Source organism: Pimephales promelas, chromosome 13 (assembly GCF_988280905.1).
Source record: "Pimephales promelas chromosome 13, fPimPro1.hap1.1, whole genome shotgun sequence".
NCBI lineage: Eukaryota > Metazoa > Chordata > Actinopteri > Cypriniformes > Leuciscidae > Pimephales > Pimephales promelas.
This window is the reverse complement of record NC_142781.1, coordinates 4,908,894-4,934,102: the sequence shown is the minus strand read 5'-3', so window position 1 is coordinate 4,934,102 and position 25,209 is coordinate 4,908,894. Positions and strand designations below refer to the sequence as shown.

General features: G+C 44.9%; 35 non-coding genes across 35 annotated transcripts; all 35 read left to right on the top strand.

Moving 5' to 3' along the window:
• Positions 1-84: 84 nt before the first annotated feature.
• trnas-uga (transfer RNA serine (anticodon UGA)) lies at positions 85-166 on the top strand. The gene has a single exon. It is a non-coding gene; the product is annotated as a tRNA-Ser (tRNA).
• Positions 167-607: 441 nt separating this feature from the next.
• On the top strand, positions 608-689 carry trnas-uga (transfer RNA serine (anticodon UGA)). The gene has a single exon. It is a non-coding gene; the product is annotated as a tRNA-Ser (tRNA).
• A 773-nt stretch (positions 690-1,462) lies between these two features.
• On the top strand, positions 1,463-1,544 carry trnas-cga (transfer RNA serine (anticodon CGA)). Its single transcript has one exon. It is a non-coding gene; the product is annotated as a tRNA-Ser (tRNA).
• A 465-nt stretch (positions 1,545-2,009) lies between these two features.
• On the top strand, positions 2,010-2,082 carry trnak-uuu (transfer RNA lysine (anticodon UUU)). Its single transcript has one exon. It is a non-coding gene; the product is annotated as a tRNA-Lys (tRNA).
• Positions 2,083-2,581: 499 nt separating this feature from the next.
• trnas-uga (transfer RNA serine (anticodon UGA)) lies at positions 2,582-2,663 on the top strand. Its single transcript has one exon. It is a non-coding gene; the product is annotated as a tRNA-Ser (tRNA).
• A 441-nt stretch (positions 2,664-3,104) lies between these two features.
• Positions 3,105-3,186, top strand: trnas-uga (transfer RNA serine (anticodon UGA)). The gene has a single exon. It is a non-coding gene; the product is annotated as a tRNA-Ser (tRNA).
• Positions 3,187-3,959: 773 nt separating this feature from the next.
• Positions 3,960-4,041, top strand: trnas-cga (transfer RNA serine (anticodon CGA)). The gene has a single exon. It is a non-coding gene; the product is annotated as a tRNA-Ser (tRNA).
• A 465-nt stretch (positions 4,042-4,506) lies between these two features.
• trnak-uuu (transfer RNA lysine (anticodon UUU)) lies at positions 4,507-4,579 on the top strand. Its single transcript has one exon. It is a non-coding gene; the product is annotated as a tRNA-Lys (tRNA).
• A 499-nt stretch (positions 4,580-5,078) lies between these two features.
• On the top strand, positions 5,079-5,160 carry trnas-uga (transfer RNA serine (anticodon UGA)). The gene has a single exon. It is a non-coding gene; the product is annotated as a tRNA-Ser (tRNA).
• A 441-nt stretch (positions 5,161-5,601) lies between these two features.
• trnas-uga (transfer RNA serine (anticodon UGA)) lies at positions 5,602-5,683 on the top strand. The gene has a single exon. It is a non-coding gene; the product is annotated as a tRNA-Ser (tRNA).
• Positions 5,684-6,456: 773 nt separating this feature from the next.
• trnas-cga (transfer RNA serine (anticodon CGA)) lies at positions 6,457-6,538 on the top strand. Its single transcript has one exon. It is a non-coding gene; the product is annotated as a tRNA-Ser (tRNA).
• Positions 6,539-7,003: 465 nt separating this feature from the next.
• Positions 7,004-7,076, top strand: trnak-uuu (transfer RNA lysine (anticodon UUU)). The gene has a single exon. It is a non-coding gene; the product is annotated as a tRNA-Lys (tRNA).
• Positions 7,077-7,575: 499 nt separating this feature from the next.
• Positions 7,576-7,657, top strand: trnas-uga (transfer RNA serine (anticodon UGA)). The gene has a single exon. It is a non-coding gene; the product is annotated as a tRNA-Ser (tRNA).
• A 441-nt stretch (positions 7,658-8,098) lies between these two features.
• On the top strand, positions 8,099-8,180 carry trnas-uga (transfer RNA serine (anticodon UGA)). Its single transcript has one exon. It is a non-coding gene; the product is annotated as a tRNA-Ser (tRNA).
• Positions 8,181-8,953: 773 nt separating this feature from the next.
• On the top strand, positions 8,954-9,035 carry trnas-cga (transfer RNA serine (anticodon CGA)). Its single transcript has one exon. It is a non-coding gene; the product is annotated as a tRNA-Ser (tRNA).
• Positions 9,036-9,500: 465 nt separating this feature from the next.
• On the top strand, positions 9,501-9,573 carry trnak-uuu (transfer RNA lysine (anticodon UUU)). Its single transcript has one exon. It is a non-coding gene; the product is annotated as a tRNA-Lys (tRNA).
• A 499-nt stretch (positions 9,574-10,072) lies between these two features.
• On the top strand, positions 10,073-10,154 carry trnas-uga (transfer RNA serine (anticodon UGA)). The gene has a single exon. It is a non-coding gene; the product is annotated as a tRNA-Ser (tRNA).
• Positions 10,155-10,595: 441 nt separating this feature from the next.
• trnas-uga (transfer RNA serine (anticodon UGA)) lies at positions 10,596-10,677 on the top strand. The gene has a single exon. It is a non-coding gene; the product is annotated as a tRNA-Ser (tRNA).
• A 773-nt stretch (positions 10,678-11,450) lies between these two features.
• On the top strand, positions 11,451-11,532 carry trnas-cga (transfer RNA serine (anticodon CGA)). Its single transcript has one exon. It is a non-coding gene; the product is annotated as a tRNA-Ser (tRNA).
• A 465-nt stretch (positions 11,533-11,997) lies between these two features.
• Positions 11,998-12,070, top strand: trnak-uuu (transfer RNA lysine (anticodon UUU)). The gene has a single exon. It is a non-coding gene; the product is annotated as a tRNA-Lys (tRNA).
• Positions 12,071-12,569: 499 nt separating this feature from the next.
• Positions 12,570-12,651, top strand: trnas-uga (transfer RNA serine (anticodon UGA)). The gene has a single exon. It is a non-coding gene; the product is annotated as a tRNA-Ser (tRNA).
• A 441-nt stretch (positions 12,652-13,092) lies between these two features.
• Positions 13,093-13,174, top strand: trnas-uga (transfer RNA serine (anticodon UGA)). The gene has a single exon. It is a non-coding gene; the product is annotated as a tRNA-Ser (tRNA).
• A 773-nt stretch (positions 13,175-13,947) lies between these two features.
• trnas-cga (transfer RNA serine (anticodon CGA)) lies at positions 13,948-14,029 on the top strand. Its single transcript has one exon. It is a non-coding gene; the product is annotated as a tRNA-Ser (tRNA).
• Positions 14,030-14,494: 465 nt separating this feature from the next.
• On the top strand, positions 14,495-14,567 carry trnak-uuu (transfer RNA lysine (anticodon UUU)). The gene has a single exon. It is a non-coding gene; the product is annotated as a tRNA-Lys (tRNA).
• A 499-nt stretch (positions 14,568-15,066) lies between these two features.
• Positions 15,067-15,148, top strand: trnas-uga (transfer RNA serine (anticodon UGA)). Its single transcript has one exon. It is a non-coding gene; the product is annotated as a tRNA-Ser (tRNA).
• Positions 15,149-15,589: 441 nt separating this feature from the next.
• Positions 15,590-15,671, top strand: trnas-uga (transfer RNA serine (anticodon UGA)). The gene has a single exon. It is a non-coding gene; the product is annotated as a tRNA-Ser (tRNA).
• Positions 15,672-16,444: 773 nt separating this feature from the next.
• Positions 16,445-16,526, top strand: trnas-cga (transfer RNA serine (anticodon CGA)). The gene has a single exon. It is a non-coding gene; the product is annotated as a tRNA-Ser (tRNA).
• A 465-nt stretch (positions 16,527-16,991) lies between these two features.
• On the top strand, positions 16,992-17,064 carry trnak-uuu (transfer RNA lysine (anticodon UUU)). Its single transcript has one exon. It is a non-coding gene; the product is annotated as a tRNA-Lys (tRNA).
• A 499-nt stretch (positions 17,065-17,563) lies between these two features.
• On the top strand, positions 17,564-17,645 carry trnas-uga (transfer RNA serine (anticodon UGA)). The gene has a single exon. It is a non-coding gene; the product is annotated as a tRNA-Ser (tRNA).
• Positions 17,646-18,086: 441 nt separating this feature from the next.
• On the top strand, positions 18,087-18,168 carry trnas-uga (transfer RNA serine (anticodon UGA)). Its single transcript has one exon. It is a non-coding gene; the product is annotated as a tRNA-Ser (tRNA).
• Positions 18,169-18,941: 773 nt separating this feature from the next.
• Positions 18,942-19,023, top strand: trnas-cga (transfer RNA serine (anticodon CGA)). Its single transcript has one exon. It is a non-coding gene; the product is annotated as a tRNA-Ser (tRNA).
• A 465-nt stretch (positions 19,024-19,488) lies between these two features.
• trnak-uuu (transfer RNA lysine (anticodon UUU)) lies at positions 19,489-19,561 on the top strand. Its single transcript has one exon. It is a non-coding gene; the product is annotated as a tRNA-Lys (tRNA).
• Positions 19,562-20,060: 499 nt separating this feature from the next.
• Positions 20,061-20,142, top strand: trnas-uga (transfer RNA serine (anticodon UGA)). Its single transcript has one exon. It is a non-coding gene; the product is annotated as a tRNA-Ser (tRNA).
• Positions 20,143-20,583: 441 nt separating this feature from the next.
• On the top strand, positions 20,584-20,665 carry trnas-uga (transfer RNA serine (anticodon UGA)). The gene has a single exon. It is a non-coding gene; the product is annotated as a tRNA-Ser (tRNA).
• A 773-nt stretch (positions 20,666-21,438) lies between these two features.
• trnas-cga (transfer RNA serine (anticodon CGA)) lies at positions 21,439-21,520 on the top strand. Its single transcript has one exon. It is a non-coding gene; the product is annotated as a tRNA-Ser (tRNA).
• Positions 21,521-25,209: the final 3,689 nt, after the last annotated feature.

The window sequence follows — 25,209 nt, the reverse complement described above, 5'->3', positions numbered from 1 at the left end:
CTCGCGTTCGCATCGATGGTTGGCCCCAGTGTCCTCTGTTGCTCACATCCAGAAAAGAAAACAGCATGTGACACAAAAGTAGGAGTAGTCGTGGCCGAGAGGTTAAGGCGATGGACTTGAAATCCATTGGGGTCTCCCCGCGCAGGTTCGAACCCTGCCGACTACGTAGATCCTCGCCACTTTGCCTGTGTGCGAAAGGAATTGTGATGTCCAAGAGCTGTGTACAACCTGGCTTTTTCTATTCATATGCAGCACTTAAAATTGGCAACCCACATCTCCTTTCAGACTTGAAGTGAGCACCGTTTCAAAAGGCTCAGATCAACGGTGATTTTGGATATTCTATTCAGGCAATCGGAGCAATGTCTTTGGCATCCCAGATAACTTTCTCTGTATAGTGTTTGGTACTTTTTGTTCTGCCCTCAGCATCCCCAGTCAAAATCCGGATCACGACACCATTTTCGTCTAGGTGAAGACGTCGTTGAACTCCTCTTTGCCATCACAGTATTTCAGCCGAGTGCATCCGATGCTGCTCGCATTCACATTGATGGTTGGCCCCTGTGTCCTCTCACATCCAGACAAGAAAATAGCATGTGACCAGACAGCAGGAGTAGTCGTGGCCGAGAGGTTAAGGCGATGGACTTGAAATCCATTGGGGTCTCCCCGCGCAGGTTCGAACCCTGCCGACTACGTGGATGTTTGTCTGTTTGCGCAAGGAACTGTGATATCCATGAGCTGTATACAACCTGTATTTTTCTATTCATATGCAGCACATAAAACGGGCAACCCACATCCCCTTTCAGACTTGAAGTGAGCACTGTTTCAAAAGGCTCAGATCAACGCAGATTTTGGATATTCTATTCAGGCAATCGGAGCAATGGCTTTGGCATCCCCGATAACTTCAAAGCCTTCACAGCGTGCAGCTCAAGAGTTGGCGCATTCTATTTTGTGGAGAATCTTGCATATTAGTGTTCTAAAAATGTCGGAATTGTTCTCTCTTACATAGTGAAACAGAATCCTAGTCATTATGTACCAATTACTTATTTGTCCAAACCACTTTAGAGTTAGCAACTGGCCATGAAAAAAAAGATCACTCTTTCAATGTCAGTGTTCCTAGCTTTCCAGGAGCAGCCTACTTCTCTTGTCCCTTTACACATTGTGGCCTTACTCATTTACTGCCACAAATTTTAAGCTGACAAAGCAGGAACACTTCATGGAGAAAGTGCTGTTAAATCCCAGAGGTGCTTGCACCTTGTTTGGTACTTTGTGTTGTGCCTGCAGCATCCCCAGTCCAAATCCGGATCACGACACCCTGTTCGTCTAGGTGAAGACATCGTTGAACTCCCTTTTGCCATCACAGTACTTTAGACGAGTGCATCCTCTGCTGCCCGCATTCGCGTTGATGGTTGGCCCCAGTGTCCTCTCACATCCAGACAAGAAAACAGCATGTGACGGAAAGGCACGAGTAGTCGTGGCCGAGAGGTTAAGGCGATGGACTCGAAATCCATTGGGGTTTCCCCGCGCAGGTTCGAACCCTGCCGACTACGCGGATCCTTGTTACTTTGTCAGTTTGCGAGATGAGTTGTGAAGTCCAGGAGCTGTGTACAATCTGGATGTTTCACATGCAGTCCTTAAAATGGGAAACCCACATCTCTTTTCAAGATTGAAGTGAGGACAGTTTCAAAAGTCTCAGATCAAACATGACTTTGGCCATTCTCTTCAGGCAATCTGATTTTTGAAATGTCGGATTTGTTCTCTCTTGGCATCGTGAAGCTCATTATGTACCAATTACTTGTTTGTCCAAACCACTTTAGAGTTAGCAACCGGCCATGAAAAAAAGAACACTCTTTCAATGTCAGTGTTCCTAGCTTGCCAGCAGCAGACAACCTCTCTTGTGCCTATATACATTGTGGTCTTCATCATTTAATGCCACAAATTTTAAGCTGGCAAAGCAGGAACACTTTATGGAGAAAGTGCTGTTAAATCCCTGAGGTGCCTGTGCTTTGGTAAGAGCCCGGATAGCTCAGTCGGTAGAGCATCAGACTTTTAATCTGAGGGTCCAGGGTTCAAGTCCCTGTTCGGGCGAAGCTCTGTCGGTTTGTTGCAGACCTACCCTGATCATTTGCTGTGCTCTCTTACCAGCGTTTGAGGGACGTGGGCTTCCTCTTCAAGAATATATGTGGCGATGTGTTGCTTCCAAACATTTGGTGTTGTTTTGCCTTCTGTAATGCTTGGTTGCTTTCTCAGAAAACAGTGGTGGGGGACTTCAGAGAAATGAGCTGGAGCTTGCTGTTGACTCTGTACGTTCAGTCACTTCTAAGCGGTTGTGCGCAGGCCTGAGTGAGTGGTTTGCTTTCTCTGTATAGTGTTTACTACTTTTTGTTGTGCCCGCAGCATCCCCAGTCCAAATCCGGATCACGACACTCTTTTTCGCTAAGTGAAGACGTCGTTGAATTCCTTTTTGCCATCACAGTATTTTAGCCGAGTGCATCCTCTGCTGCTCGCGTTCGCATCGATGGTTGGCCCCAGTGTCCTCTGTTGCTCACATCCAGAAAAGAAAACAGCATGTGACACAAAAGTAGGAGTAGTCGTGGCCGAGAGGTTAAGGCGATGGACTTGAAATCCATTGGGGTCTCCCCGCGCAGGTTCGAACCCTGCCGACTACGTAGATCCTCGCCACTTTGCCTGTGTGCGAAAGGAATTGTGATGTCCAAGAGCTGTGTACAACCTGGCTTTTTCTATTCATATGCAGCACTTAAAATTGGCAACCCACATCTCCTTTCAGACTTGAAGTGAGCACCGTTTCAAAAGGCTCAGATCAACGGTGATTTTGGATATTCTATTCAGGCAATCGGAGCAATGTCTTTGGCATCCCAGATAACTTTCTCTGTATAGTGTTTGGTACTTTTTGTTCTGCCCTCAGCATCCCCAGTCAAAATCCGGATCACGACACCATTTTCGTCTAGGTGAAGACGTCGTTGAACTCCTCTTTGCCATCACAGTATTTCAGCCGAGTGCATCCGATGCTGCTCGCATTCACATTGATGGTTGGCCCCTGTGTCCTCTCACATCCAGACAAGAAAATAGCATGTGACCAGACAGCAGGAGTAGTCGTGGCCGAGAGGTTAAGGCGATGGACTTGAAATCCATTGGGGTCTCCCCGCGCAGGTTCGAACCCTGCCGACTACGTGGATGTTTGTCTGTTTGCGCAAGGAACTGTGATATCCATGAGCTGTATACAACCTGTATTTTTCTATTCATATGCAGCACATAAAACGGGCAACCCACATCCCCTTTCAGACTTGAAGTGAGCACTGTTTCAAAAGGCTCAGATCAACGCAGATTTTGGATATTCTATTCAGGCAATCGGAGCAATGGCTTTGGCATCCCCGATAACTTCAAAGCCTTCACAGCGTGCAGCTCAAGAGTTGGCGCATTCTATTTTGTGGAGAATCTTGCATATTAGTGTTCTAAAAATGTCGGAATTGTTCTCTCTTACATAGTGAAACAGAATCCTAGTCATTATGTACCAATTACTTATTTGTCCAAACCACTTTAGAGTTAGCAACTGGCCATGAAAAAAAAGATCACTCTTTCAATGTCAGTGTTCCTAGCTTTCCAGGAGCAGCCTACTTCTCTTGTCCCTTTACACATTGTGGCCTTACTCATTTACTGCCACAAATTTTAAGCTGACAAAGCAGGAACACTTCATGGAGAAAGTGCTGTTAAATCCAAGAGGTGCTTGCACCTTGTTTGGTACTTTGTGTTGTGCCTGCAGCATCCCCAGTCCAAATCCGGATCACGACACCCTGTTCGTCTAGGTGAAGACATCGTTGAACTCCCTTTTGCCATCACAGTACTTTAGACGAGTGCATCCTCTGCTGCCCGCATTCGCGTTGATGGTTGGCCCCAGTGTCCTCTCACATCCAGACAAGAAAACAGCATGTGACGGAAAGGCACGAGTAGTCGTGGCCGAGAGGTTAAGGCGATGGACTCGAAATCCATTGGGGTTTCCCCGCGCAGGTTCGAACCCTGCCGACTACGCGGATCCTTGTTACTTTGTCAGTTTGCGAGATGAGTTGTGAAGTCCAGGAGCTGTGTACAATCTGGATGTTTCACATGCAGTCCTTAAAATGGGAAACCCACATCTCTTTTCAAGATTGAAGTGAGGACAGTTTCAAAAGTCTCAGATCAAACATGACTTTGGCCATTCTCTTCAGGCAATCTGATTTTTGAAATGTCGGATTTGTTCTCTCTTGGCATCGTGAAACTCATTATGTACCAATTACTTGTTTGTCCAAACCACTTTAGAGTTAGCAACCGGCCATGAAAAAAAGAACACTCTTTCAATGTCAGTGTTCCTAGCTTGCCAGCAGCAGACAACCTCTCTTGTGCCTATATACATTGTGGTCTTCATCATTTAATGCCACAAATTTTAAGCTGGCAAAGCAGGAACACTTTATGGAGAAAGTGCTGTTAAATCCCTGAGGTGCCTGTGCTTTGGTAAGAGCCCGGATAGCTCAGTCGGTAGAGCATCAGACTTTTAATCTGAGGGTCCAGGGTTCAAGTCCCTGTTCGGGCGAAGCTCTGTCGGTTTGTTGCAGACCTCCCCTAATCATTTGCTGTGCTCTCTTACCAGCGTTTGAGGGACGTGGGCTTCCTCTTCAAGAATATATGTGGCGATGTGTTGCTTCCAAACATTTGGTGTTGTTTTGCCTTCTGTAATGCTTGGTTGCTTTCTCAGAAAACAGTGGTGGGGGACTTCAGAGAAATGAGCTGAAGCTTGCTGTTGACTCTGTACGTTCAGTCACTTCTAAGCGGTTGTGCGCAGGCCTGAGTGAGTGGTTTGCTTTCTCTGTATAGTGTTTACTACTTTTTGTTGTGCCCGCAGCATCCCCAGTCCAAATCCGGATCACGACACTCTTTTTCGCTAAGTGAAGACGTCGTTGAATTCCTTTTTGCCATCACAGTATTTTAGCCGAGTGCATCCTCTGCTGCTCGCGTTCGCATCGATGGTTGGCCCCAGTGTCCTCTGTTGCTCACATCCAGAAAAGAAAACAGCATGTGACACAAAAGTAGGAGTAGTCGTGGCCGAGAGGTTAAGGCGATGGACTTGAAATCCATTGGGGTCTCCCCGCGCAGGTTCGAACCCTGCCGACTACGTAGATCCTCGCCACTTTGCCTGTGTGCGAAAGGAATTGTGATGTCCAAGAGCTGTGTACAACCTGGCTTTTTCTATTCATATGCAGCACTTAAAATTGGCAACCCACATCTCCTTTCAGACTTGAAGTGAGCACCGTTTCAAAAGGCTCAGATCAACGGTGATTTTGGATATTCTATTCAGGCAATCGGAGCAATGTCTTTGGCATCCCAGATAACTTTCTCTGTATAGTGTTTGGTACTTTTTGTTCTGCCCTCAGCATCCCCAGTCAAAATCCGGATCACGACACCATTTTCGTCTAGGTGAAGACGTCGTTGAACTCCTCTTTGCCATCACAGTATTTCAGCCGAGTGCATCCGATGCTGCTCGCATTCACATTGATGGTTGGCCCCTGTGTCCTCTCACATCCAGACAAGAAAATAGCATGTGACCAGACAGCAGGAGTAGTCGTGGCCGAGAGGTTAAGGCGATGGACTTGAAATCCATTGGGGTCTCCCCGCGCAGGTTCGAACCCTGCCGACTACGTGGATGTTTGTCTGTTTGCGCAAGGAACTGTGATACCCAGGAGCTGTATACAACCTGTATTTTTCTATTCATATGCAGCACATAAAACGGGCAACCCACATCCCCTTTCAGACTTGAAGTGAGCACTGTTTCAAAAGGCTCAGATCAACGCAGATTTTGGATATTCTATTCAGGCAATCGGAGCAATGGCTTTGGCATCCCCGATAACTTCAAAGCCTTCACAGCGTGCAGCTCAAGAGTTGGCGCATTCTATTTTGTGGAGAATCTTGCATATTAGTGTTCTAAAAATGTCGGAATTGTTCTCTCTTACATAGTGAAACAGAATCCTAGTCATTATGTACCAATTACTTATTTGTCCAAACCACTTTAGAGTTAGCAACTGGCCATGAAAAAAAAGATCACTCTTTCAATGTCAGTGTTCCTAGCTTTCCAGGAGCAGCCTACTTCTCTTGTCCCTTTACACATTGTGGCCTTACTCATTTACTGCCACAAATTTTAAGCTGACAAAGCAGGAACACTTCATGGAGAAAGTGCTGTTAAATCCCAGAGGTGCTTGCACCTTGTTTGGTACTTTGTGTTGTGCCTGCAGCATCCCCAGTCCAAATCCGGATCACGACACCCTGTTCGTCTAGGTGAAGACATCGTTGAACTCCCTTTTGCCATCACAGTACTTTAGACGAGTGCATCCTCTGCTGCCCGCATTCGCGTTGATGGTTGGCCCCAGTGTCCTCTCACATCCAGACAAGAAAACAGCATGTGACGGAAAGGCACGAGTAGTCGTGGCCGAGAGGTTAAGGCGATGGACTCGAAATCCATTGGGGTTTCCCCGCGCAGGTTCGAACCCTGCCGACTACGCGGATCCTTGTTACTTTGTCAGTTTGCGAGATGAGTTGTGAAGTCCAGGAGCTGTGTACAATCTGGATGTTTCACATGCAGTCCTTAAAATGGGAAACCCACATCTCTTTTCAAGATTGAAGTGAGGACAGTTTCAAAAGTCTCAGATCAAACATGACTTTGGCCATTCTCTTCAGGCAATCTGATTTTTGAAATGTCGGATTTGTTCTCTCTTGGCATCGTGAAACTCATTATGTACCAATTACTTGTTTGTCCAAACCACTTTAGAGTTAGCAACCGGCCATGAAAAAAAGAACACTCTTTCAATGTCAGTGTTCCTAGCTTGCCAGCAGCAGACAACCTCTCTTGTGCCTATATACATTGTGGTCTTCATCATTTAATGCCACAAATTTTAAGCTGGCAAAGCAGGAACACTTTATGGAGAAAGTGCTGTTAAATCCCTGAGGTGCCTGTGCTTTGGTAAGAGCCCGGATAGCTCAGTCGGTAGAGCATCAGACTTTTAATCTGAGGGTCCAGGGTTCAAGTCCCTGTTCGGGCGAAGCTCTGTCGGTTTGTTGCAGACCTCCCCTAATCATTTGCTGTGCTCTCTTACCAGCGTTTGAGGGACGTGGGCTTCCTCTTCAAGAATATATGTGGCGATGTGTTGCTTCCAAACATTTGGTGTTGTTTTGCCTTCTGTAATGCTTGGTTGCTTTCTCAGAAAACAGTGGTGGGGGACTTCAGAGAAATGAGCTGGAGCTTGCTGTTGACTCTGTACGTTCAGTCACTTCTAAGCGGTTGTGCGCAGGCCTGAGTGAGTGGTTTGCTTTCTCTGTATAGTGTTTACTACTTTTTGTTGTGCCCGCAGCATCCCCAGTCCAAATCCGGATCACGACACTCTTTTTCGCTAAGTGAAGACGTCGTTGAATTCCTTTTTGCCATCACAGTATTTTAGCCGAGTGCATCCTCTGCTGCTCGCGTTCGCATCGATGGTTGGCCCCAGTGTCCTCTGTTGCTCACATCCAGAAAAGAAAACAGCATGTGACACAAAAGTAGGAGTAGTCGTGGCCGAGAGGTTAAGGCGATGGACTTGAAATCCATTGGGGTCTCCCCGCGCAGGTTCGAACCCTGCCGACTACGTAGATCCTCGCCACTTTGCCTGTGTGCGAAAGGAATTGTGATGTCCAAGAGCTGTGTACAACCTGGCTTTTTCTATTCATATGCAGCACTTAAAATTGGCAACCCACATCTCCTTTCAGACTTGAAGTGAGCACCGTTTCAAAAGGCTCAGATCAACGGTGATTTTGGATATTCTATTCAGGCAATCGGAGCAATGTCTTTGGCATCCCAGATAACTTTCTCTGTATAGTGTTTGGTACTTTTTGTTCTGCCCTCAGCATCCCCAGTCAAAATCCGGATCACGACACCATTTTCGTCTAGGTGAAGACGTCGTTGAACTCCTCTTTGCTATCACAGTATTTCAGCCGAGTGCATCCGATGCTGCTCGCATTCACATTGATGGTTGGCCCCTGTGTCCTCTCACATCCAGACAAGAAAATAGCATGTGACCAGACAGCAGGAGTAGTCGTGGCCGAGAGGTTAAGGCGATGGACTTGAAATCCATTGGGGTCTCCCCGCGCAGGTTCGAACCCTGCCGACTACGTGGATGTTTGTCTGTTTGCGCAAGGAACTGTGATACCCAGGAGCTGTATACAACCTGTATTTTTCTATTCATATGCAGCACATAAAACGGGCAACCCACATCCCCTTTCAGACTTGAAGTGAGCACTGTTTCAAAAGGCTCAGATCAACGCAGATTTTGGATATTCTATTCAGGCAATCGGAGCAATGGCTTTGGCATCCCCGATAACTTCAAAGCCTTCACAGCGTGCAGCTCAAGAGTTGGCGCATTCTATTTTGTGGAGAATCTTGCATATTAGTGTTCTAAAAATGTCGGAATTGTTCTCTCTTACATAGTGAAACAGAATCCTAGTCATTATGTACCAATTACTTATTTGTCCAAACCACTTTAGAGTTAGCAACTGGCCATGAAAAAAAAGATCACTCTTTCAATGTCAGTGTTCCTAGCTTTCCAGGAGCAGCCTACTTCTCTTGTCCCTTTACACATTGTGGCCTTACTCATTTACTGCCACAAATTTTAAGCTGACAAAGCAGGAACACTTCATGGAGAAAGTGCTGTTAAATCCCAGAGGTGCTTGCACCTTGTTTGGTACTTTGTGTTGTGCCTGCAGCATCCCCAGTCCAAATCCGGATCACGACACCCTGTTCGTCTAGGTGAAGACATCGTTGAACTCCCTTTTGCCATCACAGTACTTTAGACGAGTGCATCCTCTGCTGCCCGCATTCGCGTTGATGGTTGGCCCCAGTGTCCTCTCACATCCAGACAAGAAAACAGCATGTGACGGAAAGGCGGGAGTAGTCGTGGCCGAGAGGTTAAGGCGATGGACTCGAAATCCATTGGGGTTTCCCCGCGCAGGTTCGAACCCTGCCGACTACGCGGATCCTTGTTACTTTGTCAGTTTGCGAGATGAGTTGTGAAGTCCAGGAGCTGTGTACAATCTGGATGTTTCACATGCAGTCCTTAAAATGGGAAACCCACATCTCTTTTCAAGATTGAAGTGAGGACAGTTTCAAAAGTCTCAGATCAAACATGACTTTGGCCATTCTCTTCAGGCAATCTGATTTTTGAAATGTCGGATTTGTTCTCTCTTGGCATCGTGAAACTCATTATGTACCAATTACTTGTTTGTCCAAACCACTTTAGAGTTAGCAACCGGCCATGAAAAAAAGAACACTCTTTCAATGTCAGTGTTCCTAGCTTGCCAGCAGCAGACAACCTCTCTTGTGCCTATATACATTGTGGTCTTCATCATTTAATGCCACAAATTTTAAGCTGGCAAAGCAGGAACACTTTATGGAGAAAGTGCTGTTAAATCCCTGAGGTGCCTGTGCTTTGGTAAGAGCCCGGATAGCTCAGTCGGTAGAGCATCAGACTTTTAATCTGAGGGTCCAGGGTTCAAGTCCCTGTTCGGGCGAAGCTCTGTCGGTTTGTTGCAGACCTCCCCTAATCATTTGCTGTGCTCTCTTACCAGCGTTTGAGGGACGTGGGCTTCCTCTTCAAGAATATATGTGGCGATGTGTTGCTTCCAAACATTTGGTGTTGTTTTGCCTTCTGTAATGCTTGGTTGCTTTCTCAGAAAACAGTGGTGGGGGACTTCAGAGAAATGAGCTGGAGCTTGCTGTTGACTCTGTACGTTCAGTCACTTCTAAGCGGTTGTGCGCAGGCCTGAGTGAGTGGTTTGCTTTCTCTGTATAGTGTTTACTACTTTTTGTTGTGCCCGCAGCATCCCCAGTCCAAATCCGGATCACGACACTCTTTTTCGCTAAGTGAAGACGTCGTTGAATTCCTTTTTGCCATCACAGTATTTTAGCCGAGTGCATCCTCTGCTGCTCGCGTTCGCATCGATGGTTGGCCCCAGTGTCCTCTGTTGCTCACATCCAGAAAAGAAAACAGCATGTGACACAAAAGTAGGAGTAGTCGTGGCCGAGAGGTTAAGGCGATGGACTTGAAATCCATTGGGGTCTCCCCGCGCAGGTTCGAACCCTGCCGACTACGTAGATCCTCGCCACTTTGCCTGTGTGCGAAAGGAATTGTGATGTCCAAGAGCTGTGTACAACCTGGCTTTTTCTATTCATATGCAGCACTTAAAATTGGCAACCCACATCTCCTTTCAGACTTGAAGTGAGCACCGTTTCAAAAGGCTCAGATCAACGGTGATTTTGGATATTCTATTCAGGCAATCGGAGCAATGTCTTTGGCATCCCAGATAACTTTCTCTGTATAGTGTTTGGTACTTTTTGTTCTGCCCTCAGCATCCCCAGTCAAAATCCGGATCACGACACCATTTTCGTCTAGGTGAAGACGTCGTTGAACTCCTCTTTGCCATCACAGTATTTCAGCCGAGTGCATCCGATGCTGCTCGCATTCACATTGATGGTTGGCCCCTGTGTCCTCTCACATCCAGACAAGAAAATAGCATGTGACCAGACAGCAGGAGTAGTCGTGGCCGAGAGGTTAAGGCGATGGACTTGAAATCCATTGGGGTCTCCCCGCGCAGGTTCGAACCCTGCCGACTACGTGGATGTTTGTCTGTTTGCGCAAGGAACTGTGATACCCAGGAGCTGTATACAACCTGTATTTTTCTATTCATATGCAGCACATAAAACGGGCAACCCACATCCCCTTTCAGACTTGAAGTGAGCACTGTTTCAAAAGGCTCAGATCAACGCAGATTTTGGATATTCTATTCAGGCAATCGGAGCAATGGCTTTGGCATCCCCGATAACTTCAAAGCCTTCACAGCGTGCAGCTCAAGAGTTGGCGCATTCTATTTTGTGGAGAATCTTGCATATTAGTGTTCTAAAAATGTCGGAATTGTTCTCTCTTACATAGTGAAACAGAATCCTAGTCATTATGTACCAATTACTTATTTGTCCAAACCACTTTAGAGTTAGCAACTGGCCATGAAAAAAAAGATCACTCTTTCAATGTCAGTGTTCCTAGCTTTCCAGGAGCAGCCTACTTCTCTTGTCCCTTTACACATTGTGGCCTTACTCATTTACTGCCACAAATTTTAAGCTGACAAAGCAGGAACACTTCATGGAGAAAGTGCTGTTAAATCCCAGAGGTGCTTGCACCTTGTTTGGTACTTTGTGTTGTGCCTGCAGCATCCCCAGTCCAAATCCGGATCACGACACCCTGTTCGTCTAGGTGAAGACATCGTTGAACTCCCTTTTGCCATCACAGTACTTTAGACGAGTGCATCCTCTGCTGCCCGCATTCGCGTTGATGGTTGGCCCCAGTGTCCTCTCACATCCAGACAAGAAAACAGCATGTGACGGAAAGGCAGGAGTAGTCGTGGCCGAGAGGTTAAGGCGATGGACTCGAAATCCATTGGGGTTTCCCCGCGCAGGTTCGAACCCTGCCGACTACGCGGATCCTTGTTACTTTGTCAGTTTGCGAGATGAGTTGTGAAGTCCAGGAGCTGTGTACAATCTGGATGTTTCACATGCAGTCCTTAAAATGGGAAACCCACATCTCTTTTCAAGATTGAAGTGAGGACAGTTTCAAAAGTCTCAGATCAAACATGACTTTGGCCATTCTCTTCAGGCAATCTGATTTTTGAAATGTCGGATTTGTTCTCTCTTGGCATCGTGAAACTCATTATGTACCAATTACTTGTTTGTCCAAACCACTTTAGAGTTAGCAACCGGCCATGAAAAAAAGAACACTCTTTCAATGTCAGTGTTCCTAGCTTGCCAGCAGCAGACAACCTCTCTTGTGCCTATATACATTGTGGTCTTCATCATTTAATGCCACAAATTTTAAGCTGGCAAAGCAGGAACACTTTATGGAGAAAGTGCTGTTAAATCCCTGAGGTGCCTGTGCTTTGGTAAGAGCCCGGATAGCTCAGTCGGTAGAGCATCAGACTTTTAATCTGAGGGTCCAGGGTTCAAGTCCCTGTTCGGGCGAAGCTCTGTCGGTTTGTTGCAGACCTCCCCTAATCATTTGCTGTGCTCTCTTACCAGCGTTTGAGGGACGTGGGCTTCCTCTTCAAGAATATATGTGGCGATGTGTTGCTTCCAAACATTTGGTGTTGTTTTGCCTTCTGTAATGCTTGGTTGCTTTCTCAGAAAACAGTGGTGGGGGACTTCAGAGAAATGAGCTGGAGCTTGCTGTTGACTCTGTACGTTCAGTCACTTCTAAGCGGTTGTGCGCAGGCCTGAGTGAGTGGTTTGCTTTCTCTGTATAGTGTTTACTACTTTTTGTTGTGCCCGCAGCATCCCCAGTCCAAATCCGGATCACGACACTCTTTTTCGCTAAGTGAAGACGTCGTTGAATTCCTTTTTGCCATCACAGTATTTTAGCCGAGTGCATCCTCTGCTGCTCGCGTTCGCATCGATGGTTGGCCCCAGTGTCCTCTGTTGCTCACATCCAGAAAAGAAAACAGCATGTGACACAAAAGTAGGAGTAGTCGTGGCCGAGAGGTTAAGGCGATGGACTTGAAATCCATTGGGGTCTCCCCGCGCAGGTTCGAACCCTGCCGACTACGTAGATCCTCGCCACTTTGCCTGTGTGCGAAAGGAATTGTGATGTCCAAGAGCTGTGTACAACCTGGCTTTTTCTATTCATATGCAGCACTTAAAATTGGCAACCCACATCTCCTTTCAGACTTGAAGTGAGCACCGTTTCAAAAGGCTCAGATCAACGGTGATTTTGGATATTCTATTCAGGCAATCGGAGCAATGTCTTTGGCATCCCAGATAACTTTCTCTGTATAGTGTTTGGTACTTTTTGTTCTGCCCTCAGCATCCCCAGTCAAAATCCGGATCACGACACCATTTTCGTCTAGGTGAAGACGTCGTTGAACTCCTCTTTGCCATCACAGTATTTCAGCCGAGTGCATCCGATGCTGCTCGCATTCACATTGATGGTTGGCCCCTGTGTCCTCTCACATCCAGACAAGAAAATAGCATGTGACCAGACAGCAGGAGTAGTCGTGGCCGAGAGGTTAAGGCGATGGACTTGAAATCCATTGGGGTCTCCCCGCGCAGGCTCGAACCCTGCCGACTACGTGGATGTTTGTCTGTTTGCGCAAGGAACTGTGATATCCAGGAGCTGTATACAACCTGTATTTTTCTATTCATATGCAGCACATAAAACGGGCAACCCACATCCCCTTTCAGACTTGAAGTGAGCACTGTTTCAAAAGGCTCAGATCAACGCAGATTTTGGATATTCTATTCAGGCAATCGGAGCAATGGCTTTGGCATCCCCGATAACTTCAAAGCCTTCACAGCGTGCAGCTCAAGAGTTGGCGCATTCTATTTTGTGGAGAATCTTGCATATTAGTGTTCTAAAAATGTCGGAATTGTTCTCTCTTACATAGTGAAACAGAATCCTAGTCATTATGTACCAATTACTTATTTGTCCAAACCACTTTAGAGTTAGCAACTGGCCATGAAAAAAAAGATCACTCTTTCAATGTCAGTGTTCCTAGCTTTCCAGGAGCAGCCTACTTCTCTTGTCCCTTTACACATTGTGGCCTTACTCATTTACTGCCACAAATTTTAAGCTGACAAAGCAGGAACACTTCATGGAGAAAGTGCTGTTAAATCCCAGAGGTGCTTGCACCTTGTTTGGTACTTTGTGTTGTGCCTGCAGCATCCCCAGTCCAAATCCGGATCACGACACCCTGTTCGTCTAGGTGAAGACATCGTTGAACTCCCTTTTGCCATCACAGTACTTTAGACGAGTGCATCCTCTGCTGCCCGCATTCGCGTTGATGGTTGGCCCCAGTGTCCTCTCACATCCAGACAAGAAAACAGCATGTGACGGAAAGGCGGGAGTAGTCGTGGCCGAGAGGTTAAGGCGATGGACTCGAAATCCATTGGGGTTTCCCCGCGCAGGTTCGAACCCTGCCGACTACGCGGATCCTTGTTACTTTGTCAGTTTGCGAGATGAGTTGTGAAGTCCAGGAGCTGTGTACAATCTGGATGTTTCACATGCAGTCCTTAAAATGGGAAACCCACATCTCTTTTCAAGATTGAAGTGAGGACAGTTTCAAAAGTCTCAGATCAAACATGACTTTGGCCATTCTCTTCAGGCAATCTGATTTTTGAAATGTCGGATTTGTTCTCTCTTGGCATCGTGAAACTCATTATGTACCAATTACTTGTTTGTCCAAACCACTTTAGAGTTAGCAACCGGCCATGAAAAAAAGAACACTCTTTCAATGTCAGTGTTCCTAGCTTGCCAGCAGCAGACAACCTCTCTTGTGCCTATATACATTGTGGCCTTCATCATTTAATGCCACAAATTTTAAGCTGGCAAAGCAGGAACACTTTATGGAGAAAGTGCTGTTAAATCCCTGAGGTGCCTGTGCTTTGGTAAGAGCCCGGATAGCTCAGTCGGTAGAGCATCAGACTTTTAATCTGAGGGTCCAGGGTTCAAGTCCCTGTTCGGGCGAAGCTCTGTCGGTTTGTTGCAGACCTCCCCTAATCATTTGCTGTGCTCTCTTACCAGCGTTTGAGGGACGTGGGCTTCCTCTTCAAGAATATATGTGGCGATGTGTTGCTTCCAAACATTTGGTGTTGTTTTGCCTTCTGTAATGCTTGGTTGCTTTCTCAGAAAACAGTGGTGGGGGACTTCAGAGAAATGAGCTGAAGCTTGCTGTTGACTCTGTACGTTCAGTCACTTCTAAGCGGTTGTGCGCAGGCCTGAGTGAGTGGTTTGCTTTCTCTGTATAGTGTTTACTACTTTTTGTTGTGCCCGCAGCATCCCCAGTCCAAATCCGGATCACGGCACTCTTTTTCGCTAAGTGAAGACGTCGTTGAATTCCTTTTTGCCATCACAGTATTTTAGCCGAGTGCATCCTCTGCTGCTCGCGTTCGCATCGATGGTTGGCCCCAGTGTCCTCTGTTGCTCACATCCAGAAAAGAAAACAGCATGTGACACAAAAGTAGGAGTAGTCGTGGCCGAGAGGTTAAGGCGATGGACTTGAAATCCATTGGGGTCTCCCCGCGCAGGTTCGAACCCTGCCGACTACGTAGATCCTCGCCACTTTGCCTGTGTGCGAAAGGAATTGTGATGTCCAAGAGCTGTGTACAACCTGGCTTTTTCTATTCATATGCAGCACTTAAAATTGGCAACCCACATCTCCTTTCAGACTTGAAGTGAGCACCGTTTCAAAAGGCTCAGATCAACGGTGATTTTGGATATTCTATTCAGGCAATCGGAGCAATGTCTTTGGCATCCCAGATAACTTTCTCTGTATAGTGTTTGGTACTTTTTGTTCTGCCCTCAGCATCCCCAGTCAAAATCCGGATCACGACACCATTTTCGTCTAGGTGAAGACGTCGTTGAACTCCTCTTTGCCATCACAGTATTTCAGCCGAGTGCATCCGATGCTGCTCGCATTCACATTGATGGTTGGCCCCTGTGTCCTCTCACATCCAGACAAGAAAATAGCATGTGACCAGACAGCAGGAGTAGTCGTGGCCGAGAGGTTAAGGCGATGGACTTGAAATCCATTGGGGTCTCCCCGCGCAGGTTCGAACCCTGCCGACTACGTGGATGTTTGTCTGTTTGCGCAAGGAACTGTGATATCCAGGAGCTGTATACAACCTGTATTTTTCTATTCATATGCAGCACATAAAACGGGCAACCCACATCCCCTTTCAGACTTGAAGTGAGCACTGTTTCAAAAGGCTCAGATCAACGCAGATTTTGGATATTCTATTCAGGCAATCGGAGCAATGGCTTTGGCATCCCCGATAACTTCAAAGCCTTCACAGCGTGCAGCTCAAGAGTTGGCGCATTCTATTTTGTGGAGAATCTTGCATATTAGTGTTCTAAAAATGTCGGAATTGTTCTCTCTTACATAGTGAAACAGAATCCTAGTCATTATGTACCAATTACTTATTTGTCCAAACCACTTTAGAGTTAGCAACTGGCCATGAAAAAAAAGATCACTCTTTCAATGTCAGTGTTCCTAGCTTTCCAGGAGCAGCCTACTTCTCTTGTCCCTTTACACATTGTGGCCTTACTCATTTACTGCCACAAATTTTAAGCTGACAAAGCAGGAACACTTCATGGAGAAAGTGCTGTTAAATCCCAGAGGTGCTTGCACCTTGTTTGGTACTTTGTGTTGTGCCTGCAGCATCCCCAGTCCAAATCCGGATCACGACACCCTGTTCGTCTAGGTGAAGACATCGTTGAACTCCCTTTTGCCATCACAGTACTTTAGACGAGTGCATCCTCTGCTGCCCGCATTCGCGTTGATGGTTGGCCCCAGTGTCCTCTCACATCCAGACAAGAAAACAGCATGTGACGGAAAGGCGGGAGTAGTCGTGGCCGAGAGGTTAAGGCGATGGACTCGAAATCCATTGGGGTTTCCCCGCGCAGGTTCGAACCCTGCCGACTACGCGGATCCTTGTTACTTTGTCAGTTTGCGAGATGAGTTGTGAAGTCCAGGAGCTGTGTACAATCTGGATGTTTCACATGCAGTCCTTAAAATGGGAAACCCACATCTCTTTTCAAGATTGAAGTGAGGACAGTTTCAAAAGTCTCAGATCAAACATGACTTTGGCCATTCTCTTCAGGCAATCTGATTTTTGAAATGTCGGATTTGTTCTCTCTTGGCATCGTGAAACTCATTATGTACCAATTACTTGTTTGTCCAAACCACTTTAGAGTTAGCAACCGGCCATGAAAAAAAGAACACTCTTTCAATGTCAGTGTTCCTAGCTTGCCAGCAGCAGACAACCTCTCTTGTGCCTATATACATTGTGGCCTTCATCATTTAATGCCACAAATTTTAAGCTGGCAAAGCAGGAACACTTTATGGAGAAAGTGCTGTTAAATCCCTGAGGTGCCTGTGCTTTGGTAAGAGCCCGGATAGCTCAGTCGGTAGAGCATCAGACTTTTAATCTGAGGGTCCAGGGTTCAAGTCCCTGTTCGGGCGAAGCTCTGTCGGTTTGTTGCAGACCTCCCCTAATCATTTGCTGTGCTCTCTTACCAGCGTTTGAGGGACGTGGGCTTCCTCTTCAAGAATATATGTGGCGATGTGTTGCTTCCAAACATTTGGTGTTGTTTTGCCTTCTGTAATGCTTGGTTGCTTTCTCAGAAAACAGTGGTGGGGGACTTCAGAGAAATGAGCTGGAGCTTGCTGTTGACTCTGTACGTTCAGTCACTTCTAAGCGGTTGTGCGCAGGCCTGAGTGAGTGGTTTGCTTTCTCTGTATAGTGTTTACTACTTTTTGTTGTGCCCGCAGCATCCCCAGTCCAAATCCGGATCACGACACTCTTTTTCGCTAAGTGAAGACGTCGTTGAATTCCTTTTTGCCATCACAGTATTTTAGCCGAGTGCATCCTCTGCTGCTCGCGTTCGCATCGATGGTTGGCCCCAGTGTCCTCTGTTGCTCACATCCAGAAAAGAAAACAGCATGTGACACAAAAGTAGGAGTAGTCGTGGCCGAGAGGTTAAGGCGATGGACTTGAAATCCATTGGGGTCTCCCCGCGCAGGTTCGAACCCTGCCGACTACGTAGATCCTCGCCACTTTGCCTGTGTGCGAAAGGAATTGTGATGTCCAAGAGCTGTGTACAACCTGGCTTTTTCTATTCATATGCAGCACTTAAAATTGGCAACCCACATCTCCTTTCAGACTTGAAGTGAGCACCGTTTCAAAAGGCTCAGATCAACGGTGATTTTGGATATTCTATTCAGGCAATCGGAGCAATGTCTTTGGCATCCCAGTTAACTTTCTCTGTATAGTGTTTGGTACTTTTTGTTCTGCCCTCAGCATCCCCAGTCAAAATCCGGATCACGACACCATTTTCGTCTAGGTGAAGACGTCGTTGAACTCCTCTTTGCCATCACAGTATTTCAGCCGAGTGCATCCGATGCTGCTCGCATTCACATTGATGGTTGGCCCCTGTGTCCTCTCACATCCAGACAAGAAAATAGCATGTGACCAGACAGCAGGAGTAGTCGTGGCCGAGAGGTTAAGGCGATGGACTTGAAATCCATTGGGGTCTCCCCGCGCAGGTTCGAACCCTGCCGACTACGTGGATGTTTGTCTGTTTGCGCAAGGAACTGTGATATCCAGGAGCTGTATACAACCTGTATTTTTCTATTCATATGCAGCACATAAAACGGGCAACCCACATCCCCTTTCAGACTTGAAGTGAGCACTGTTTCAAAAGGCTCAGATCAACGCAGATTTTGGATATTCTATTCAGGCAATCGGAGCAATGGCTTTGGCATCCCCGACAACTTCAAAGCCTTCACAGCGTGCAGCTCAAGAGTTGGCGCATTCTATTTTGTGGAGAATCTTGCATATTAGTGTTCTAAAAATGTCGGAATTGTTCTCTCTTACATAGTGAAACAGAATCCTAGTCATTATGTACCAATTACTTATTTGTCCAAACCACTTTAGAGTTAGCAACTGGCCATGAAAAAAAAGATCACTCTTTCAATGTCAGTGTTCCTAGCTTTCCAGGAGCAGCCTACTTCTCTTGTCCCTTTACACATTGTGGCCTTACTCATTTACTGCCACAAATTTTAAGCTGACAAAGCAGGAACACTTCATGGAGAAAGTGCTGTTAAATCCCAGAGGTGCTTGCACCTTGTTTGGTACTTTGTGTTGTGCCTGCAGCATCCCCAGTCCAAATCCGGATCACGACACCCTGTTCGTCTAGGTGAAGACATCGTTGAACTCCCTTTTGCCATCACAGTACTTTAGACGAGTGCATCCTCTGCTGCCCGCATTCGCGTTGATGGTTGGCCCCAGTGTCCTCTCACATCCAGACAAGAAAACAGCATGTGACGGAAAGGCGGGAGTAGTCGTGGCCGAGAGGTTAAGGCGATGGACTCGAAATCCATTGGGGTTTCCCCGCGCAGGTTCGAACCCTGCCGACTACGCGGATCCTTGTTACTTTGTCAGTTTGCGAGATGAGTTGTGAAGTCCAGGAGCTGTGTACAATCTGGATGTTTCACATGCAGTCCTTAAAATGGGAAACCCACATCTCTTTTCAAGATTGAAGTGAGGACAGTTTCAAAAGTCTCAGATCAAACATGACTTTGGCCATTCTCTTCAGGCAATCTGATTTTTGAAATGTCGGATTTGTTCTCTCTTGGCATCGTGAAACTCATTATGTACCAATTACTTGTTTGTCCAAACCACTTTAGAGTTAGCAACCGGCCATGAAAAAAAGAACACTCTTTCAATGTCAGTGTTCCTAGCTTGCCAGCAGCAGACAACCTCTCTTGTGCCTATATACATTGTGGCCTTCATCATTTAATGCCACAAATTTTAAGCTGGCAAAGCAGGAACACTTTATGGAGAAAGTGCTGTTAAATCCCTGAGGTGCCTGTGCTTTGGTGAGAGCCCGGATAGCTCAGTCGGTAGAGCATCAGACTTTTAATCTGAGGGTCCAGGGTTCAAGTCCCTGTTCGGGCGAAGCTCTGTCGGTTTGTTGCAGACCTCCCCTAATCATTTGCTGTGCTCTCTTACCAGCGTTTGAGGGACGTGGGCTTCCTCTTCAAGAATATATGTGGCGATGTGTTGCTTCCAAACATTTGGTGTTGTTTTGCCTTCTGTAATGCTTGGTTGCTTTCTCAGAAAACAGTGGTGGGGGACTTCAGAGAAATGAGCTGAAGCTTGCTGTTGACTCTGTACGTTCAGTCACTTCTAAGCGGTTGTGCGCAGGCCTGAGTGAGTGGTTTGCTTTCTCTGTATAGTGTTTACTACTTTTTGTTGTGCCCGCAGCATCCCCAGTCCAAATCCGGATCACGGCACTCTTTTTCGCTAAGTGAAGACGTCGTTGAATTCCTTTTTGCCATCACAGTATTTTAGCCGAGTGCATCCTCTGCTGCTCGCGTTCGCATCGATGGTTGGCCCCAGTGTCCTCTGTTGCTCACATCCAGAAAAGAAAACAGCATGTGACACAAAAGTAGGAGTAGTCGTGGCCGAGAGGTTAAGGCGATGGACTTGAAATCCATTGGGGTCTCCCCGCGCAGGTTCGAACCCTGCCGACTACGTAGATCCTCGCCACTTTGCCTGTGTGCGAAAGGAATTGTGATGTCCAAGAGCTGTGTACAACCTGGCTTTTTCTATTCATATGCAGCACTTAAAATTGGCAACCCACATCTCCTTTCAGACTTGAAGTGAGCACCGTTTCAAAAGGCTCAGATCAACGGTGATTTTGGATATTCTATTCAGGCAATCGGAGCAATGTCTTTGGCATCCCAGATAACTTTCTCTGTATAGTGTTTGGTACTTTTTGTTCTGCCCTCAGCATCCCCAGTCAAAATCCGGATCACGACACCATTTTCGTCTAGGTGAAGACGTCGTTGAACTCCTCTTTGCCATCACAGTATTTCAGCCGAGTGCATCCGATGCTGCTCGCATTCACATTGATGGTTGGCCCCTGTGTCCTCTCACATCCAGACAAGAAAATAGCATGTGACCAGACAGCAGGAGTAGTCGTGGCCGAGAGGTTAAGGCGATGGACTTGAAATCCATTGGGGTCTCCCCGCGCAGGTTCGAACCCTGCCGACTACGTGGATGTTTGTCTGTTTGCGCAAGGAACTGTGATATCCAGGAGCTGTATACAACCTGTATTTTTCTATTCATATGCAGCACATAAAACGGGCAACCCACATCCCCTTTCAGACTTGAAGTGAGCACTGTTTCAAAAGGCTCAGATCAACGCAGATTTTGGATATTCTATTCAGGCAATCGGAGCAATGGCTTTGGCATCCCCGATAACTTCAAAGCCTTCACAGCGTGCAGCTCAAGAGTTGGCGCATTCTATTTTGTGGAGAATCTTGCATATTAGTGTTCTAAAAATGTCGGAATTGTTCTCTCTTACATAGTGAAACAGAATCCTAGTCATTATGTACCAATTACTTATTTGTCCAAACCACTTTAGAGTTAGCAACTGGCCATGAAAAAAAAGATCACTCTTTCAATGTCAGTGTTCCTAGCTTTCCAGGAGCAGCCTACTTCTCTTGTCCCTTTACACATTGTGGCCTTACTCATTTACTGCCACAAATTTTAAGCTGACAAAGCAGGAACACTTCATGGAGAAAGTGCTGTTAAATCCCAGAGGTGCTTGCACCTTGTTTGGTACTTTGTGTTGTGCCTGCAGCATCCCCAGTCCAAATCCGGATCACGACACCCTGTTCGTCTAGGTGAAGACATCGTTGAACTCCCTTTTGCCATCACAGTACTTTAGACGAGTGCATCCTCTGCTGCCCGCATTCGCGTTGATGGTTGGCCCCAGTGTCCTCTCACATCCAGACAAGAAAACAGCATGTGACGGAAAGGCGGGAGTAGTCGTGGCCGAGAGGTTAAGGCGATGGACTCGAAATCCATTGGGGTTTCCCCGCGCAGGTTCGAACCCTGCCGACTACGCGGATCCTTGTTACTTTGTCAGTTTGCGAGATGAGTTGTGAAGTCCAGGAGCTGTGTACAATCTGGATGTTTCACATGCAGTCCTTAAAATGGGAAACCCACATCTCTTTTCAAGATTGAAGTGAGGACAGTTTCAAAAGTCTCAGATCAAACATGACTTTGGCCATTCTCTTCAGGCAATCTGATTTTTGAAATGTCGGATTTGTTCTCTCTTGGCATCGTGAAACTCATTATGTACCAATTACTTGTTTGTCCAAACCACTTTAGAGTTAGCAACCGGCCATGAAAAAAAGAACACTCTTTCAATGTCAGTGTTCCTAGCTTGCCAGCAGCAGACAACCTCTCTTGTGCCTATATACATTGTGGCCTTCATCATTTAATGCCACAAATTTTAAGCTGGCAAAGCAGGAACACTTTATGGAGAAAGTGCTGTTAAATCCCTGAGGTGCCTGTGCTTTGGTAAGATCCCGGATAGCTCTGCCTGGGAACCGTTCGTCTGTCTGCTTCGACCAATCACGTCTCTGCATGTCCATCTTTCACATTTTTTTGGACAGCCCATCAGATCGCAGCATTTCCATTTTCTCCATTTTACGACAGCCAATCACCGTGGCCCCTTTCCATCAATGCCGGATCATGCGCAGTAAGTCCACCTCCTATAAATCATATTTTTCACTTTTTTCATCAGTTATTTTGGTAAAAGGCACGCGAAGTCTGTCATATTTTTGTGAGTTTATTTTTGAAAAAGCCGCGTGAAGTCCATATAAGTCCATAGGTAAGACTACTAGTTAATTAACTAGCTTTAATTCATAGTTTTTTTTAAATAAACTTTTACATTGTTTTATTTAAGAAGTTGACGGTGACATCGAGGTAAGATTTTAAGTTTACATTGTGTTAGGTAACGTTAAGAGACGTTGACGTTGTTGCTTTGTTTAGTCTCCTAACTATCTTAGCTAAGAATGAATGAATGAATGAATGAATGACAGAGAGAAATTAATGGGTTTAACTTACATTCTTATAATTGGTATAACGTGGGTACAACACCTGATATTGTGTTTGAATTAATGAGTTTTGTGTTGTGTTCAGGTGTTGCACCTGTTATAACGGAGACTGTGTTTACCAACTGATAATAATCTTAATATGATTGTACTAAATTACTTTTATATCTGCTCCTACTATGTATCAATAAACACTGAGGTACTATGCATTAATATATTATACACTGAGGTACTGTGTATTCATATATAATACAGTGAGGTAGCCTACTATCTAATGCCATCTACATACAGGACTATTATATGGTCTTCTGAGGCAGGAAACAAGCCGTCACCCCGCCAGTAAAAGTGGCATGAACGTTATCTGAAGGTAAATTTAGATAAAGTGTTATGTGTACAATCATAAAACATAAAGCTATGTCATATTGAAAGGGGTCACATATGATTCACTGCCAAACAATATTACAGTTTGAAAAATGTCCTGTGCATTTTAGGGGACAAATGCCTTTGTTTAGAGGGACACAGACATATATCTGTGGATTTCATATACAAAGGTATAGCCTCAATATCGTCCTAAAATTATGTAGTGTTGATGTTGTTGTCTCTATTATTAAATTTTATTTTATTTTCCTTTAACCTGTAGCCTTCCAGGTCAGTGTCCTTTTTCAATAACACCTGGTCCCTTATCTACATCATCTGCTGCTACACCAGGGAAGATGGCAACATCTGGGCAATGGCAACACCTAATATAAAAAAAATAGTTAAAGTTTAGTTGTCAGACTAGAAAACAATAGATGTAAACAAATGTTAATTGGCTATTTCACCGAATAGGTGCCATTTATGTCCAGGACATTATGGCCCGGTTTCACAGACAGGGACAGGGTTAAGCCTAAACCAGGATTAGTCCATAGTTCAATTAGAAAAGGCAAGTTTATACCTATTTATTAGATACTAGTATTTATTCCAAATGTTTTTTTTTACTAGTCACAACTGCTTTTTTACTACACTGTAAAAAATAAAAATCGTAAAAAAGGGTCAAATAACTGGCAGCAAAGGGCGCCAAATAAATACAGTAAAAATAAAGTAAAATATCCTAATTTAAATTAAGTTGTTTTACAGAAAAACACTGTTATTTTACAGCTATTATCTGGATTATTACGATCAAACACTCTAACTGTAAAAACAATGCATTATTATGATCAAATACCTTCATAGTAAAAACAGTCAATGACTGTCAGCAATGGCTGCCATACAAAAAAACATAAAATGAATGTAAAATAGCCTAATTTAAATAAGTGCAAAAGTAGAAATCTTCATTAAGCTCTTTAACAGAAACACAGTTATTTCACATATTTCCTGAAATTTTTTATGAAGAAACATGTAGGTGATGTATGATTTTCTGTCACTATACATCACTGCATCAGCAACTACACAGTTACTGTCAGTTAAATAAAGGAACATGCACCATTTCATCAGTTTTATTCTGCTCATCCTGAACTGAGGCACAGGCTCTACTCTTCAACACAATGGTGACCCACAAAACACACCATACAGAAACAATCCAGACTTTATTTATTGCATACTAACATTCTTACTGAGACAGATGTTTAGAAGTTGATTTTTTATGTGAAATAATAAATGTTGATGTCACCATGATGGAGATCAGTGTTTGCTTTAGTGGGGCTCTCTACCCTTTGCTTTTAACATTACTATTTCTCTGGCTGCTTTAACTGAGTGTCATAATTGATACATATTTGTTATGGTAGGAGTCCAAGAGAATCTCAGTTCAGAAGATCTGATCACTTATTAATGGTAATGGTTTTCACGTAATTGAATGGTTAGTGATATCACCTGATTTTTAATGCACTATGGCTCAGCTTGTCAGCTAACTACGGCTCTTCGTCACAGCAAAAACTCAGTCATTGTTAATTTAACACTCCTGGGATACAGGAGTACACACTCAAGAGTGTTAAAGTCAATGAGATAATTAAGTGATTAATTGAGTGATGATTGAGCATCATTGAAGACACCTAAAGCAGAATCACAAGGAGGAAATCTAAAATTGTAAGCCACCGTTATGGAGATGAGTGTTTGCTTTAGTTGGGCTCTTGACCCTTATTTTATAAACTTTATATTTTAATTGGCTGTTGCATCTGAGTTATACCTGCCAGATGAACAAAGAAAAAAATATTATCTAATAATTTTTGGTATATTATGACAATCATTATTTGAACTTAATGTTTGTGATTTATGTTATTGGTTACATTATAACTGTGATTCTGTATAAATACCCAGAATTTGAGATATAATATAATGGATTTCTTAAAAGTTGTACAAAAAAAGAAAGTCTTTCTTTTAGGCACACACAGATATCAAGATTCAGTCAATGCTTCTCAACAATGGTGGCGAGCAGAATATTCAATTAGGAAAAGTAAATTACATAGACAATTCAGATCATAATTTATTCATACCGCAATGCATGAGCCATTAATGAGTTGTGATTGGTGGCAACAATGATTATTATTGTCACCACGGTTGAGATACACAGGCTGATTATTGATGTCTGCGTTTCTAAATAAAGATAAAGGGATTTGATCAGAACAATTTTTATTACATGTTTTGGATTATAAGAAAAATACAGATTATCATATGCTGCAGAACCACTAAACTGTTGCTAACAAGTTAAACCAAATCATC